This window comes from Lutra lutra, chromosome 1 (assembly GCF_902655055.1).
Source record: "Lutra lutra chromosome 1, mLutLut1.2, whole genome shotgun sequence".
Classification (NCBI taxonomy): domain Eukaryota; kingdom Metazoa; phylum Chordata; class Mammalia; order Carnivora; family Mustelidae; genus Lutra; species Lutra lutra.
Window position 1 is genome coordinate 73428296 of NC_062278.1, and position 15707 is coordinate 73444002.

Sequence of the window (15707 nt, forward strand, 5' to 3'; positions counted from 1 at the left end):
ATTGGAGCAGAAACCACAGTGAATGTGATATAAACTGCAGATGAGGGCGTGGAGGGCACGGTGCCGCAGAACAGTCAGGCTGTTCCTCTAGTCTAAATCAGCATCCCTGCACATGTCAGAGGTGGCCTTTCTAAATCTCGGGTTTGCAAGTTGCCACCAAGCTGAAGGTATCTTCTACGAATGAGAGGTTCATAGCACGCTGCGGGCCCCAGCCATCTTCTTTTTAAATTCTTCAAGCTGCAATTGGAGAGGAAGGATTTCCAAGGTGATTTTTCAACAGTTGGCTATTCAGACAAGACCAGTATGAGAAAATAAACACAGGCTTAACATATGGTAAGCAAAAGGGCTTTCATCGCCCAACAAAAACATTAACTTATCAGAGGGGAAATGTGCATGGCCTGTATTCTGAAGTTTTCTTCTTCTCTAGCTTCTTTTTGTCTTCAGGAAAAGAGAGAAGCCCTTAATACATTTGAGTTCCCGTTCAGCACTTCCAGCCACTTTTTTAAACCTTCATTAAATGAGTTAGTCATCTGAGCACAGCTGTATAGAATCTCCCTCTAGGTAGATATGAATTGTGAAACCCTCATACCTAGCAAAATGATGTCAGACATAAAGCTGAACACAGCCAGATTCAAAGTAAGAAGAGGAGGCCAGGAAAGAGAGCCAGAGAGCACACAAGTACTCCAAAGATGATCCTAACAGATGTTTTGTGACCATTTACACAGATTGGGACAGAGCTGTCTGGGCCATGAGTCACTCTACAAGGTCAGCAGAAATAATGTGTGGCTTCTGCATTCAGTCTTCCAAACAGTTTTACCAAAGTTTCATACCAAAGCTGTGACATATTTGCTGACATAGGTGACACCAGAATGACATTAAGTCTGATTAAACACAATATAGTGTCAAAAATTTCTTATTCAAATAGTAAGTTCTAATGATTTCTTATGGTACCTTTTCTGCTCCTTATTCTCCTGGACCTGCTTCTTCTCAGGACCGTTTAACTCCTTTCTGTGGAAACATGTCTACCTAGAGGCACATTTACTCTGCACTAACAGAGTGTAAGCATCAGTGCCCTCATTTGCAAGAGCCTCTGGGCATATCGGGAGTGTCTGGGAATTGTATAATATCCTGTGTTGAGTAGAAAGCAAGTTTGTAATGAGGAACAGTTACTAAAAAAACATTTCACAGAAACTGCCAAGGGAGATCCTAGAAAAAAAATGGAGACCTGAACCCCAAGGATTCTATCAATTGTTAGGTTTATTTTTCTTATCCCAAATAAATACCCATTCTTTACCTTATTCTATATTTGTAACTCTATGGTGTTTTTCTTCTTAAAAGGGCTAAAATGATATCAACTTTAATCCTTTGATTTATTCCTTGTCCTACCTCTAAATCTAGACCCAATTTTTCTATAAGTATTGAGAATATAAGGAATCTATAATCAGTAATTCCTGATCAGCTTGGAGTTGGACCTTCCTGAGTCAATTCTGATCTTATGTCATGCCCAGTTTCCAAAAATGGTATTGTCACCTTATTCCTATGTGACTGAGCTCTCCTTTGCATGCCTTAGCTCAAGTATTTAGCTATATCTTGGGTTGCTGTCTGATAGCCTAATTGATCTCAGACTGAGAGCTTTCTTTGTCTCATAAATCTCCAAAGAATGGAGTTCTTTAGCTTGGCCAACCTCTGAACCTCCTCAAGGCCTCCTGCTACCACCATCTTACTACCTGCTATTGGGTGCTTCCTTATGTGCTCTGCCCCATGGTTGGCAGGTCTGATTCTGAGCATTCCTGTTCTGGCAGAGCTGATCAAGCCAGAATTGAGCTTAGCACACATTGATTATAAGTGTTTGATTCAGCCAGAATACTATGAGTAAAATGATTGTATTATAATTTCACTTGGTGAGATCTCCAGTGATGTTAACTGGAAATGAAGCATAGCCTAGCTAAGAAAAACATGGATCCATTATGCAATAAAACAGATATAAGTAGCTCCAATATTAGAGGTTATAAAAAAAAGAGAGAGAGAGCGAGAGAATAAAATCAGAATGTTATAAAGCATTGGCTCCAGAGAAATGCTTATTATTTAAAAATACGCTATGAAGTTTCTAGTACTATTTTTAATTCGTCATTCCTAAAATCTGGAAACTGAATTTTGTGACATACATTAAAGGAAATATCTCTGCAATAGAACTGAAAGGTAGAAGGGTTTCCTTTAAAGGGTGTGCCAATAGAGAAAAGCATGGCGTTGGTCAGCATGCCACGCCATGCACATTCTGAATGCATCCCCAGGAATTATAAGTGTTGTCTTCTTTAGAGCATTTTCCATTACAGGTTTCCAAAAGAGATGGTTTGCATCAGATGTAATTTTCTGTATTATAGACACAGATCACAATTCACAGAGTACCTTCACACGTTTGAAGATAGTTGTAATGATTATGCCGCCCACTTGCTGACTGCTTGTGAGCCTCTTTGCATCATATGTGAATGTTCAGTGAACTCCGGGCAGGCATCATATTTTGCAAAGTTCTCTGACATTATCTCTGACACCACTCTGGTATCTGAAGGTAGCCATTTGGCGACTGCCCTCTAATTTATCTTTACCTTCAATCACAGTGTTTTTCTTAATTACTACTCTCCTGTTACTTTGTTCATGTGTGGCCCTGGTTTTTTTCCAGCCATTAATATGATTCTTAAGAACTACAATTTTAACCCAAAGTGGAAACACTATTTAGTTGCAAAGGATTATCAGCTTTAAAACAAATGTTTTAGGAATAGATTATAAAAGGCAAATAATCATGTAAAGAAGAAGTTTTTAAACAAAAATATTTTTTCTTAAAAATTTAAAAATCTCTTAAAATGAAAAATATTATCAAATCAGTTACATAAATGCCAACCTTTGAGTTTTTCAGTTTTTCAATAATTATTATTTACTGCCTACATCAAAACAAATGTTGCAACTAGTATCCACACAGCAAAATTGCCCCAGATCAATCACAAAAAGTGGGAAATCCCTTTCTCTCTTTATTCCACCTATGTTTTCCTTAAAGTAGGTGTTCATTATTATGAACAGCTGTTCATTATTCAGTCAACAAATAATTACTGGGCAGGTACCATATTCCAGACACCACTTTGTTCTCAGGATTTCAAAATGAATTAGATACTTCTCTCACTTGGTATATATTCATGCATGTCTAAATCACTGTGCTAAGTAGTAAATTAAATCATGTTATACATTTCTTTAGCCTATAGTATATCTAAACAAAATTTTATTAAAGAAAAAAATGTTCTGAATTTTGGACAACAGAATATTGGAGCTAGACCTTGATGTCTCAGATAAAATAATAACTTGAATTATCCTCTCAAGGTAATTTCTTTGTCATTTCTCATTTATAAGCATAAGAGTAGCATTTGTTGTTTACTGATTTTGGCACCTAACTAAATAATAGAATATTATGTTCTTTCAAGTCTTTTTGTTGTTATTCATGTCAATTCTCAGTAAAATGCACACCTAGGAAATAATTAATTTTTGAAAGTATAGTGTACACCTAGGAAATAATTAATTTTGTTACTTCAGTTACATTAAAAAATTACAAAAAATGCCATTTTTTGCAAAAATAAAGCATTAGATGTTAAGTTATTAAAGTTTTAAGGTAGTCTTTACTCATGACTAAACTGCCTATCAGATAACCTTCATATGCCCTAATTTTTTCCTCTGCCACAAAAACAGTTTTGTGAGTATACAGAGTATAAGTATACTTTTGAAGTATACACTGAAGGTATTTCATCAGTGACAGTTTGGCATTCTGTTTACCTCAAATCTTTGACTCAGGTCAGCCTGGGTCCCCATCCTAATTCTATTCCTTTATAACTGTGAAATCTTGACCTGGTTTCTTGACCTCTTGAATTGGTTGAAATTAAAGAAAATCTATTGCACAATCAACAGTGTCCAGAAGCAGGGAGGTCCCCAGGTATGGTGTGTTAGGTCTCTGGTTCTGATTCTTTCTGATGCTCTTGACCTGCCCTACCCTTGCTCTTAGACTGGTAGGAACATGTGTGCAGGAGTTCTAGATATTACATTGACATGAAGATATCCTGAAAAAGAAAAGGAACTGCCATTTTTCATGTCTTTGCCCAGCAACTGTCCCCAAAAAACATGTCAAAAGTCTTCCCCTGGTGTCATTAGCCAGAATTAGGTCACATGGTCATTACTAAACTAATCATGGTGGGGGAAGGGGATTGCCACTCACATTTAGCAGGTCAGTGTCTTTCCTAGAGATGTGGATAGGGTAACCTTTCTCTGAGTCACATGGGGTGGGGGGAGGTTTTTTTGGAAACTTAAACAAGATTAAAGTTTCATTAAGAAGAATGAATAGATGGTTGACAGCCAACATAGCCCATTATCTGTTCATTGGCTGGCTACCAGGTAAATGGAGGATTCAGTATTTTTATCTCTCTCTCACATACCTGCTCCCTCTCCCAAAATATGTCATGATTTTACTTAGATTACTATCTAAATTTGCATAATTATGGTTGTGTAAATAATATTCACTATTAAGGTACATAATTTTCTGTGCTTTCATTTCCTTTCTTGTAATTTTGTTTTTTTCCTTGAATTAATAATTACATTTTTAAATATTTAATTGTCATGGGGCACCTGGGTTGCTCAGTTGGTTAAGTATTAGACTCTTGATTTCAGCTCAGGTCATGATCTCAGGATCATGAGATCCAGTCCTACAGCGGGCTCTGTAGTCTGCTCTGTGGTCTGCTTGGTAGTCTGCTTGAGGATTCTCTCCCTCTCCCTCTGCCTCCTCCCCTACTCCTTCTATTTATCTAATATGGGTCCCTGAATCCATGCCCTCTGTTCCATATTCTGCAGAGAATGAATCTCTACCTACTGGGGGAAGGAAGGAGGAAATCAAAGAAAGAGTAGTGTTCTGACCATGCAGGTGGGTCAGGGGATGTGAGGCCTACAGACTTTGTATACAGACCTTTAACCAAACCTTTTGTTTGTACCACTCAGTCTCGCATTCCGAGGTACTTGGCAGCTCCAAATTATGAGCCTTTTCTCCAGCGAGAACTGTTTTCTTTCTTGTCTGCAGGCACTCAGGTTTCAGCTTTCTCCACTCTGCTAAGAGAGTTGCTAGGGATCTATCTGCTTTACACGTTCCCATAATGTACTGATATCACTTACTCTCATCCTACTCATATTATCTTTTGGGTTTACCCACTTTGTTTTTATACCTTCCTTTATATTTTAGCTGGACTTTTGGAGAAAGTAGACAGGAATCCATGTGTTTGATCTACTATATTTGACTAGGTATTTTTTAAGCTGCATTAAGCCTCAATTTCGCCATCAATAAAATGAAAATGTTAACAGTACCTATCTCATGATATGTTTGATGAATTAAAGGAGCAAAGCATTAAAATTGTTAGTATATTGCCTAACATAATAAGCAGCAAATGAATATTTATTATTATTACAGTTATAAAACAAATATACACATAATCTTTATATGCAAAAAATAATTCACAAGAAAATGTGTTCCATTCTCTTTATTTTATGTTAAAAATTCCATAAGAATAGAAATGTTGCCTGTTCTGTTTATTGATTACTACCTATTTCTAATTAAGTTGGATTGAATTTTTCATACTTGCATTCAAGAACTTACTAATTAAATAAAACATCTTTGTAGTTAAAATCATGCATTTCACAGATGAAGACATGTAGGCCTACTATGCTGAAATCATCAAAATGTGAACTTAGTGAACCCATTGTCAAAGATATATAGTGATGACTTCCCTGTCCCCCATCCCAACAAATAATTATCTCTTTGTTTTGGTTATACACAATGATATTTTTGTAATCATTTCCTATGGGCAAACTATTGGTGTGACTAAGATGATTTAGGGGAGAGGGGGGTGAGTGAGACTTTAAAATGGATTTATAAATATTTCTAATATTTCTAATTGTCAAACTTCTGTTAACCAAATCTGAGGGACTTCCATATGTTACCTGATAGAAACTGTCATCACTACAGACTACATAAAGTCCAAGTGATCAAAATATTAGAGGTCTGTTCTTTAAAAAACTATCATCGGGGTGCCTGGGTGGCTCAGTCATTAGGCTTCTGCCTTCAGCTCAGGTCATGATCCCAGGGTCCTGGTATCAAACCCCACCTCTGGCGTCCTGCTCAGCAAGAAGCCTGATTCTCCCTATCCCACTCCCCCGGCTTGGTTCCCTCTCTTGCTGTCTCTCTGTCAAGTACATAAATAAAATATTTAAAAATAAAATATAAAAAAAATAAAATAAAAACTGTATCATCAGGGTGGACCTAGTCACTAAGAATAAATTTAATAGTGTCTGGACATTCTATAAAAAAAAGAAAGCAGCTAATCATTTTATCACTAAAGGACCTTGGTCCATGTTGCTGCAAGTACCCCACCTTCTCTGCCTGTCTGGCATTTTGCCTGTATCCTTCATCACACTTGCCAACTCAGAGTATTTACTTCCTCACACATGGGTTGTATTTTCCTTCGAGACAGGGCTGTACCTGATTCATGTTTGTATTCCCCAAAGCTTTGAAAATTGCAGGCATGCCATAAGTATCTGAAGAATGAATGAGTGCCTTTACTATTTTCCCCCTTTCTGTCGTAATATAAAGACCCAATTCATTGTTTTCTTTTTCTAACCAGTATTTCAATAATGGATATATACTTATTTTACTTACTATACTGAGATTAATAAAACAGGGTATCAACCCCTCTTATATAATTGTATACCACAGCCCACTCTATAAACTATTACAGTTGTACTTCCTTGTTTTTAATTGCTTTACTCTTTTGCATCATTATACCTGAATCTCCACTTCTTCACCTCTTTTTGATTCAGACGTTAGGAAGCTGGTGTTAAGTTTACTAGCATGTGCTCTCAGTTTGGGAAGAGCGACTGTTGAACATGGTACTTTTTCAGACCACTGAGAGATGTTCAATTGAGCCATAATGTTTTTTCATGTCAGACTGTAAAGTTACATCATAAATGAAACATCATCTTAGTTAGCTGTCTCATATTGTGACCTACTGTGAATATTATCAGAATTTACCTGAAAACTGGCATTTAAAAATATTTAAAAACTAGTGTGATATATTATCAGATTTGAAATGATAATAATAATGTGATAAGAACAAAATGTTTTCTATAGGAGTTCCTCTTCCATCAGAAGTCCAAAGGAAAACAAGAAGCAACTTACAGACAAGAAAACTAGAAAACTGTAACTAGTCAATAAAACTTTTTCTGATTTTTTTTATTGTACATTTTTTTTTTGAGAGAGAGTGCACAAGAGGGCAGGTGTCAGGGGTGAACAGAGGAACAGGGAGAGAGAGAATCTTAAGCAGTCTTCATGCCCAGCATGGAGCCCAAAACCAGCTCTTAGGACCCTGAGATCATGACCTGAGTAGAAATTGAGTCAGACACTTAACCAACTGAGCCACCAAGGTGTCCCCAAACCATTTCTGATTTAAAAAAAAGTATTTACTAGTATTTTGCAAGGTCAGTCAATCTAGACTGGAAATCACTAATAACATGGTGTCACATTGGTTTCTTCAGAAAATACTCATTTTTATAACAACTGTTCGCTATAATATATTTGTCATTTCTCCAAAGTGTTTAATTGTGGAATTTTTAAAAGACAATAAGTGTTTTGAGGACTAAGCAAAGTTTTATTTGAGGCCATGTAAATTTGTTTAAACATACGCTTTCTTTCCTATTGTATAGACAACTAGGTCTGGTGTAACTCTACCAATCTTTGCATATATGATCATCTAATTGATTGCTTTATAGAGTTAGAAATTCCAAAAAAATCAGTACAGAATTGTCTGTTGGATGAAATCTGAAAGAATAAAACATATTTGGAGACATAATTTTTAAATTAACAATATTTCTTGTATTTTTAAAATAATATTTTCCCATGTACATGTCTCCAAAGCCTGAGGGCTAGCATTTGCTGAGTGTCATGATGGGGGTGGGACTCTAAAGGCTGAGGTGAAAATTTGGCTTTTTGTCTTTGATCATTGTCAAGATGATCCAAACTAATATTGTCCCCTTCTTGTCAGTTGTTGCTGAGACTTTCATATTTCCCTCTATAAAAGAAATCCATGTGTCTTTTTGCTGCATCATTTGAAGAAAGTTTGGTTTTGATCACATGGCGGTGTGAAGAGGTTGTCACTGAAATTGAGACATAGATTTAACATTTCCCTGAGTCATCTCAAGGCTCTGCTAATACAATTTCACATCATGGATGGTGTCACTAATCTTCTTGTGTACTTAAGCAATAAAATATTTGCCTTTCAGAGGGATTATTAAAAGTAGGATTTTTTAAAATAATTTTTTATTAAAAGTAGGATTTTAAAAAAAGGGATAATGCCATAATGATTCTTCACACGAGCTAAGCACAGTATGAATGATTAATATTCAATAACAACAAAAACATTCGTTAAATTCTTCCATGGAAAGTTTCTGGAATTTGACAGTTTATCTGTGAGCATTTGCCAGCATAAGACTAAATGTTCCTGGAAAACTTTCTCCCCTATTCCTGTAATAGTTTGTAAAGTTCTTCACTTCTTTCCTAAGATCCTCCATACAATCTCAATTTTTAAAAAAGACTTTATTTATTTGACAGAGAGAGTGAGCACAGGCAGGTAGAGGGGCAGAGGGAGAGGGAGAAGCAGGCTCCCCACTGAGCAGGGAATCCCTATGCAAGGCTCAATCCCAGGACCCTGACCCTGACCCATGACCTGAGCTGAAGGTAGATAGATGCTTAACTGATTGAGCTACCCAAGCACCCCTACAATCTCAGTCTTAAAAGAACCATTTGCCTTCTGCTTAATAGAAAAAGTGGAAGCCATCAGTATAAACGGTATGAACTACCTTCCCTCCCTATTCCCATTGCTGACTCTTGATCTTGAACTTCCCAGCCTTCAAAACTGAGAGAAATAAATATTTGCTGGTTAAGTCACCCAGTCTAACATATTTTGTTAAGGCAGCCTCAACTGCCTAGGACAGGTCCCAAAGATGTTTTGTTTGTATGGGTTGTATTCATTGATATTTACCATAACCAAAATCAAAACAGACTTTTAAATAATATTTATTTAATTTTATTTAATTGATTATTATTTAAATAATATTTAATTTTGTATATTTTATTATTTAATTTGCTTATTCATTACATGTTGTAGTCACTATGTGTTAACGTAATAACATATTTTTATGAAAAATATATTTCCATAGGAAGAGTGGTAAATTTTTAAAATATTTGCTTAACAGAAAAAAGCTGGATTCTCTTATCTTCTACATTCAACTGGTTGTAATGTTTTGGTTTTTGTTTGAAGTATATGAACAATACCTAGTATCATACAAATATGTAGACAGAAAAGACAAGATTATTGTAATAGACTTTTTAGACAATTGTGGGTATTCTTCTTTGATGCCACATCAAAATTTGCATCTGAAAGATTAGTTGCAAAGTGAATCATGTCAATGAAGGTTTGGCATTCTGTTACATTAAAATTCACTGGTTTATTTTGCACTTTGAATGGATCTTTCGCTTCTGTATGATGTTGTAACTTCTGTATGATGTTTCGCTTCTGTATGATGTTGTAACACGCTTCTGTATGATGTTGTAACACTGTGCATTAAAAATGTGAAATATATTGGCTCATTGAATTATGCAGTTCTTCCAAATACACACACATGAGATAATAGGAGTACAAAAAGTCAAATAAACTCAATATTACTGTGAAAATAGTTTTGACTATTTCTAGACAGTATGGTCTAGTGGTTAAGAGGAGCAGGATCCAGTTTTAAACTCCCAACTGACTCCTGGGTATGATTATCAGCCATACTGTGGAAAATCTGTGCATCCATTTATTATAGGACTAATAAAAATACCTTCATCGGGGCGCCTGGGTGGCTCAGTGGGTTAAAGCCTCTGCCTTCGGCTCAGGTCGTGATCCCAGGGTCCTGGGATCGAGCCCCGCATTGGGCTCTCTGCTCAGCAGGAGCCTGCTTCCTCCTCTCTCTCTGCCTGCCTCTCTGTCTACTTGTGATCTCTGTCTGTCAAATGAATAAATAAAATCTTAAAAAAAAATACCTTCATCATTAGGACTGCTGTTATACTGAAGTGGCATAACAGGTGTAACTACTGGTGCACAGTCAACAACCAAGAATGACAGTTCTTTTTATATTTCTTTCTGTTCCTAATTTCATCCTGTGCTTCCAGCTGATATCTGTGTTCTATACTTTGACTTCATTTCCTCTTCTTATCTCTGACATTCAAGGTATATGTGACCCAGGTCAAGGCTGAAAAATTTTTTCAGAGATTAGAATCTTCAGCTAAATCCAAACTGGAAGGCAAGGAGACAGGTGAGGGCATGTTTTTTAGGAAGAGAGAAGATTTCTAGAATTTTAAGAGGTATAGAAAATGAGTCCTTAAATCCCAAGGATCCAAAAGTTGCACAGGTGAAGGATATAATTTATTAAGGATATTTCCTTATTAAGGAAAGGATATGATTTTTAAGAGGAGTTGCTATTCCTAGAGCCTCCTTGGGCTTCTCTATAATAGGAAGTGGAGCTTCTCCTTCAGGCTGCTTGAGTTGTTAAAACATTTGGGAAAAGCATTATGTCAACCTAAAAACAAGGGTTTGTACTCAGCTCCTGGACCATGGAAAAATAGCTGACTTCAGCTCTTTGTCAGAAGTCTGACTCAAGTTGGGTTCAAGTTTCCTGCTTTGGTTACTATTGCTGTGTAACAAATTACCCCAAATGGCAGTGTAGTTTAAAACAACCATTTTATGAAACTCACAGATTTTACCATCAGTAATTCAGACAGGGCATAGTATGAAAGGCATGACTCTGCTTCTCCGTGTCTGGGGCCTCAGCTGGGAAGATGCAAAACCCTCCAGAGCTGAGATCATCTGAAGTCTCATTCACTCTCATTGCTGGGCTCAGCAAACCTAAACATGGTCTAGCCATGGGGCTGAGGCTAACTCATAACATGGTAGCTTCAAGGTAATCAGAAGTTACACAGTGGTTTAGGTCTCCAAATGTGAGTATTCCAGAAAACAAGTTAGAAACTGCATTGCCTTTCATTATCCAGCTGCATAAGTCACATAGTTTCACATAGTATCATTCAACCAAATTAAATTGGTTGAAACAACGTCACAAAACATATATAGTAGGATGGAAATGCTTCACATGCATGCTCACACAAACACACAGATGTGCATGTGTGCATATACACACACACATACACTCACTCACTCACTCACTCACTGAAATTGTGAAATTCTCACTCCCATACACGCAGATAACAACACTGAAAGAAACACATCAAAATGTAAACTCTAGTTCCTTCTGGGTGGTGAGTAATTTTATTTTCTTTATTTCTACTTTATTTTCCCATTTTCCTTGCCAAGCTTTCTCTTTCAATCTCTTCATGCCAAGCTCTGCTACCAAAGAAAACTTGATCCTTCTCAAGCTCAGACCAGCCAAGCCCCAAATTATCCAAGTCTACTTCTGACTCACTGGACTCTGAAGCCTTTTGTTTATTCTCCTATTCATTCTTTATCACTGGGTCTATGCTCACAGCGTAAGACAATTCTTTACTTTAAGCTCCAGAGAATAGTTTCATTGTCTGGAACTCGGGTAGTTTAAAATGTGGCCACAACATTCTTTGACATTACTCCTCTCCTCTTGAATATAGGCCCTCAAATCAAGGTTTACTTTTCATTGTCATCTTGCTCTGAAAAGATTTATATTTCAGCTTTATTCGCTTCTACTGAGTCAGCCAAGTGAACCTTGATCGAGTTCCCTGGTGCCTAGGTTTCTGTGCCCAGGTGCCAGTAGTCTGGCACTGAGTTTTTGTTGTTATTGTTGTTTTTCAAGTATTTACCAATTTGAAGAAGATTTCCCAACCTAGAAATGAATAAAGTCACTAACTACTCCTGTCTATAATAAATATAAAGGTCTAGGCTCAGATACAAGAAATCTTCTGCCCTATAAACAAGCCCTTGTTATCTTTTATTAATATGCCATTCCTGATACAACAGCAAAGAAGATAAGAAGTTCTATTAACAACCATCCCTCCTCCCTTCCAGAAACTATTGACAGAGCCTCAGGTCGACCATTGACCAACTGGGGTGTCCTTGTTTTCTCTTTGTAACAAATGTCCAAAACCATACAGTAAACTCCTATCTCCTCGACTGGTAATCATCTACTAGCAGTCAGTTGTTCTGAGATGGAAATGAGTCCAACTAACATCTCCCAGGCTCCCAGGCCTACTTCTGAGACATCTGTTGGATTCCTAACCATAGCCTCCAGACAGGGCTAGCCAGGAAAGCCCTCTCCAAAAAAAAAAAAAAAAAAAAAAAAATGGTGAAGAGAAAATTATTCTTGGATTTATATCCCAAGAAAATCACCAGAAGTTAAATATCTCTTGCTAAAGGCTTAGAAGACCATAAGAGCAAGGAGTCAAGCTGAATATATATAATTTGCTATATTCTTTTTTTTTTAAGATTTTATTTATTTATTTGTCAGAGAGAGAGCACAAGCAGGCAGAATGGCAGGCAGAGGCAGAGAGAGAAGCAGGCTCCCTGCTGGGCAAGGAGCCTGATGTGGGATTCGATTCCAGGACCCTGGGGTCATGACCTGAGCCGAAGGCAGTGGCTTAACCGACTGAGCCACCCAGGCGTCCCAATTTTGCTGTATTCTTAAAGAAAAATCTTCTTTTTTTGTCTTATGGTTAATGGATATTTCTGAATAAATAATAAACTTCCTTCAAAGTAGCCATCAGGGCTAGGGACACAATTATTCTAATGATGCTATTCTAATCCATACCTTTTAAAATTCCTCTTTTGGAATTATCTTTATAGAGGCCATGTTATTTTGCCTATATTCAATGCCTCTAGTTAATATTTATTTAGTCCCTGCTTCTTGCTAGACACTGTTACACACAAGGAAGATATAGTGGTAAACATGAAACACAAAATCCCTGCCTTCTCTGAAACTATTATAAACAAATAAACAAACAATATTTCTGATGGTGTTAAGTGCTGACAAGAAGGAGAAAGTGGAACTTTCATCAAAGCCATCTATGAAAAACCCACAGCGAATATCATTCTTAATGGGGAAAAACTGAGAGCTTTTTCCCTAAGGTCAGGAACACGGCAGGGATGTCCACTATCACCACTGCTATTCAACATTGTAGTAGAAGTCCTAGCTTCAGCAAGCAGACAACAGAAAGAAATAAAAGGCATCCGAATCAGCAAAGAAGTCAAACTCTCGCAGATGATATGATACTTTATATGGAAAACCCAAAAGACTCCACTCCAAAACTGCTAGAACTCATACAGGAGTTCAGTAAAGTGTTAGGATATAAAATCAATGCAACAGAAATCAGGTGTATTTCTATACACCAACAGCAAAACAGAAGAAAGAGAAATTAAGGAGTCAATCCCATTTACAATTGCACCCAAAACCACAAGATACCTAGGAATAAACCTAACCAAAGAGGCAAAGAATCTGTACTCAGAAAACTCTAAAGTACTCATGAAAAAAATTGTGGAAGACAAAAAGAAATGGAAAACCTTCCATGCTTATGTATTGGAAGAACAAATATTGTGAAAATGTCTATGCTTTCTAAAGCAATCTACACATTTAACACAATCTTTATCAAAATAACAACAATTCTTTTTCAAAGAAATGGAACAAATAATCTTAAAATTTATATGGAACCAGAAAAGACCCTGAATAGCCAAAGGAATGTTAAAAAAAGAAAGCAAAGTTGGTGGCATCACAATTCCAGACTTCAGCTCTATTACAAAGCTGTAATCATCAAGACAGTACGGTACTGGCACAAAAACAGACACATAGATCAATGGAACAGAATAGAGAGCCCAGAAATAGATCCTCAACTCTGTGGTCAATGAATCTTTGACAAAGCGGGAAAGAATGTCCAAGTAAAAAGACAGTCTCTTTAACAAAGGGTGTTGGGAAAATTGGACAGCCACATGCAGAAGAATGAAACTGAACTACTTCCTTACATCACACACAAAAATAGCCTCACAATGGATGAAAGACCTCAATGTGAGACAGGAACCCATCAAAATCCTTGAGGAGAACACAGGCAGCAACCTCTTCGACTTCAGCGGCAGCAACTTCTTCCTAGAAACATCACCAAAGGCAAGGGAAGCAAGGCAAAAACGAACTATTGTGACTTCACCAAGATCAAAAGCTTTTCCACAGCAAAAGAAAGAGTCAACAAAACCAAAAGACCACTAACGGAATGGGAGAAGATATTTGCAAATGACATATCAAATAAAGGGCTGGTATCCAAAATCTCTAAAGAACTTATCAAACTCAACACCCAAAGAACAAATAATCCAATCAAGAAATGGGCAGAAGACATGAACAGATATTTCTGCAAAGAAGACACCTAGATGGCCAATAGACACATGGAAAAGTGCTCAACATCACTTAGCATCAGGGAAATACAAATCAAAACCACAATGAGATACCACCTCACACCAGTCAGAATGGCTAAAATTAACAAGTCAGGAAATGCCAGATGTTGATGAGGATGCAGAGAAAGGGGAACCCTCCTACACTGTTGGTGGGAATGCAAGCTGGCGCAACCACTCTGGAAAACAGCATGGAGGTTCCTCAAAAAGTTGAAAATAGAGCTACCCTATGACCCAGCAATCGCACTACTGGGTGTTTACCCTAAAGATAACAAATGTAGTGATCCAAAGGGGCATGTACACCCGAATGTTTATAGCAGCAATGTCCATAATAGCCAAACTATGGAAAGAACCTAGATGTCCATCAACAGATGAATGGATAAAGAAGATATGGTATATGTATATGTGTGTATAAATATATATATGTATATATATAAATATATATATATATGGAATACTATCCAGCCATCAAAAGAAATGAAATCTTGCCATTTGACATGATATGGATGGAACTAGAGGGTATTATGCTAAGCGAAATAAGTCAATCAGAGAAAGGCAATTATCATATGATCTCACTGATATGAGTAATTTGAGAGGCAGAGCAGGGGGTTGTGGGGGGTAGGGAAGGAGAAAAAGAAACAAGATGGGATCAAGAGGGAGACAAAGCATAAGGGACTCAATCTCACAAAACAAACTGAGGGTTGCTGGGGGGTGGGGGGTAGGGATAGGGTGGCTGAGTCATGGACATTGAGGAGGGTATGTGCTATGGTGAGTGCTGTGAAATGTGTAAGCCTGATGATTCACAGACCTGTACCCCTGGGGCAAATAATATATTATATGTTAATAAAATAAATAAAATAAAATAAAATAAAGAAGGAGATAGTGATTTGGGAGACTGGAAATATTTTAGACAGAGGGGTCAAGCCATGCCTTTCTGAGCAGGTGAAATGTGAAGAAAAGGAATAAGCTTCCTTAAGATCTGGGAAGAATGATCTAGGGCCCTGAGAGAAAACTGAGATTGCTTCGTAACATATGGATAAATGGAAAGCTACTGGAGGATTTTCAGAAGGGGCGTAACTTAATTTGGTTAATCTTTGAAAATGGATTTGAGATAAGTGGGTGAGTTGGTGAGCCATTCAACTGAGTCATAGAATTTATGGTACAGACTGAATTTTGTGGCTGGGGAGTCATTTT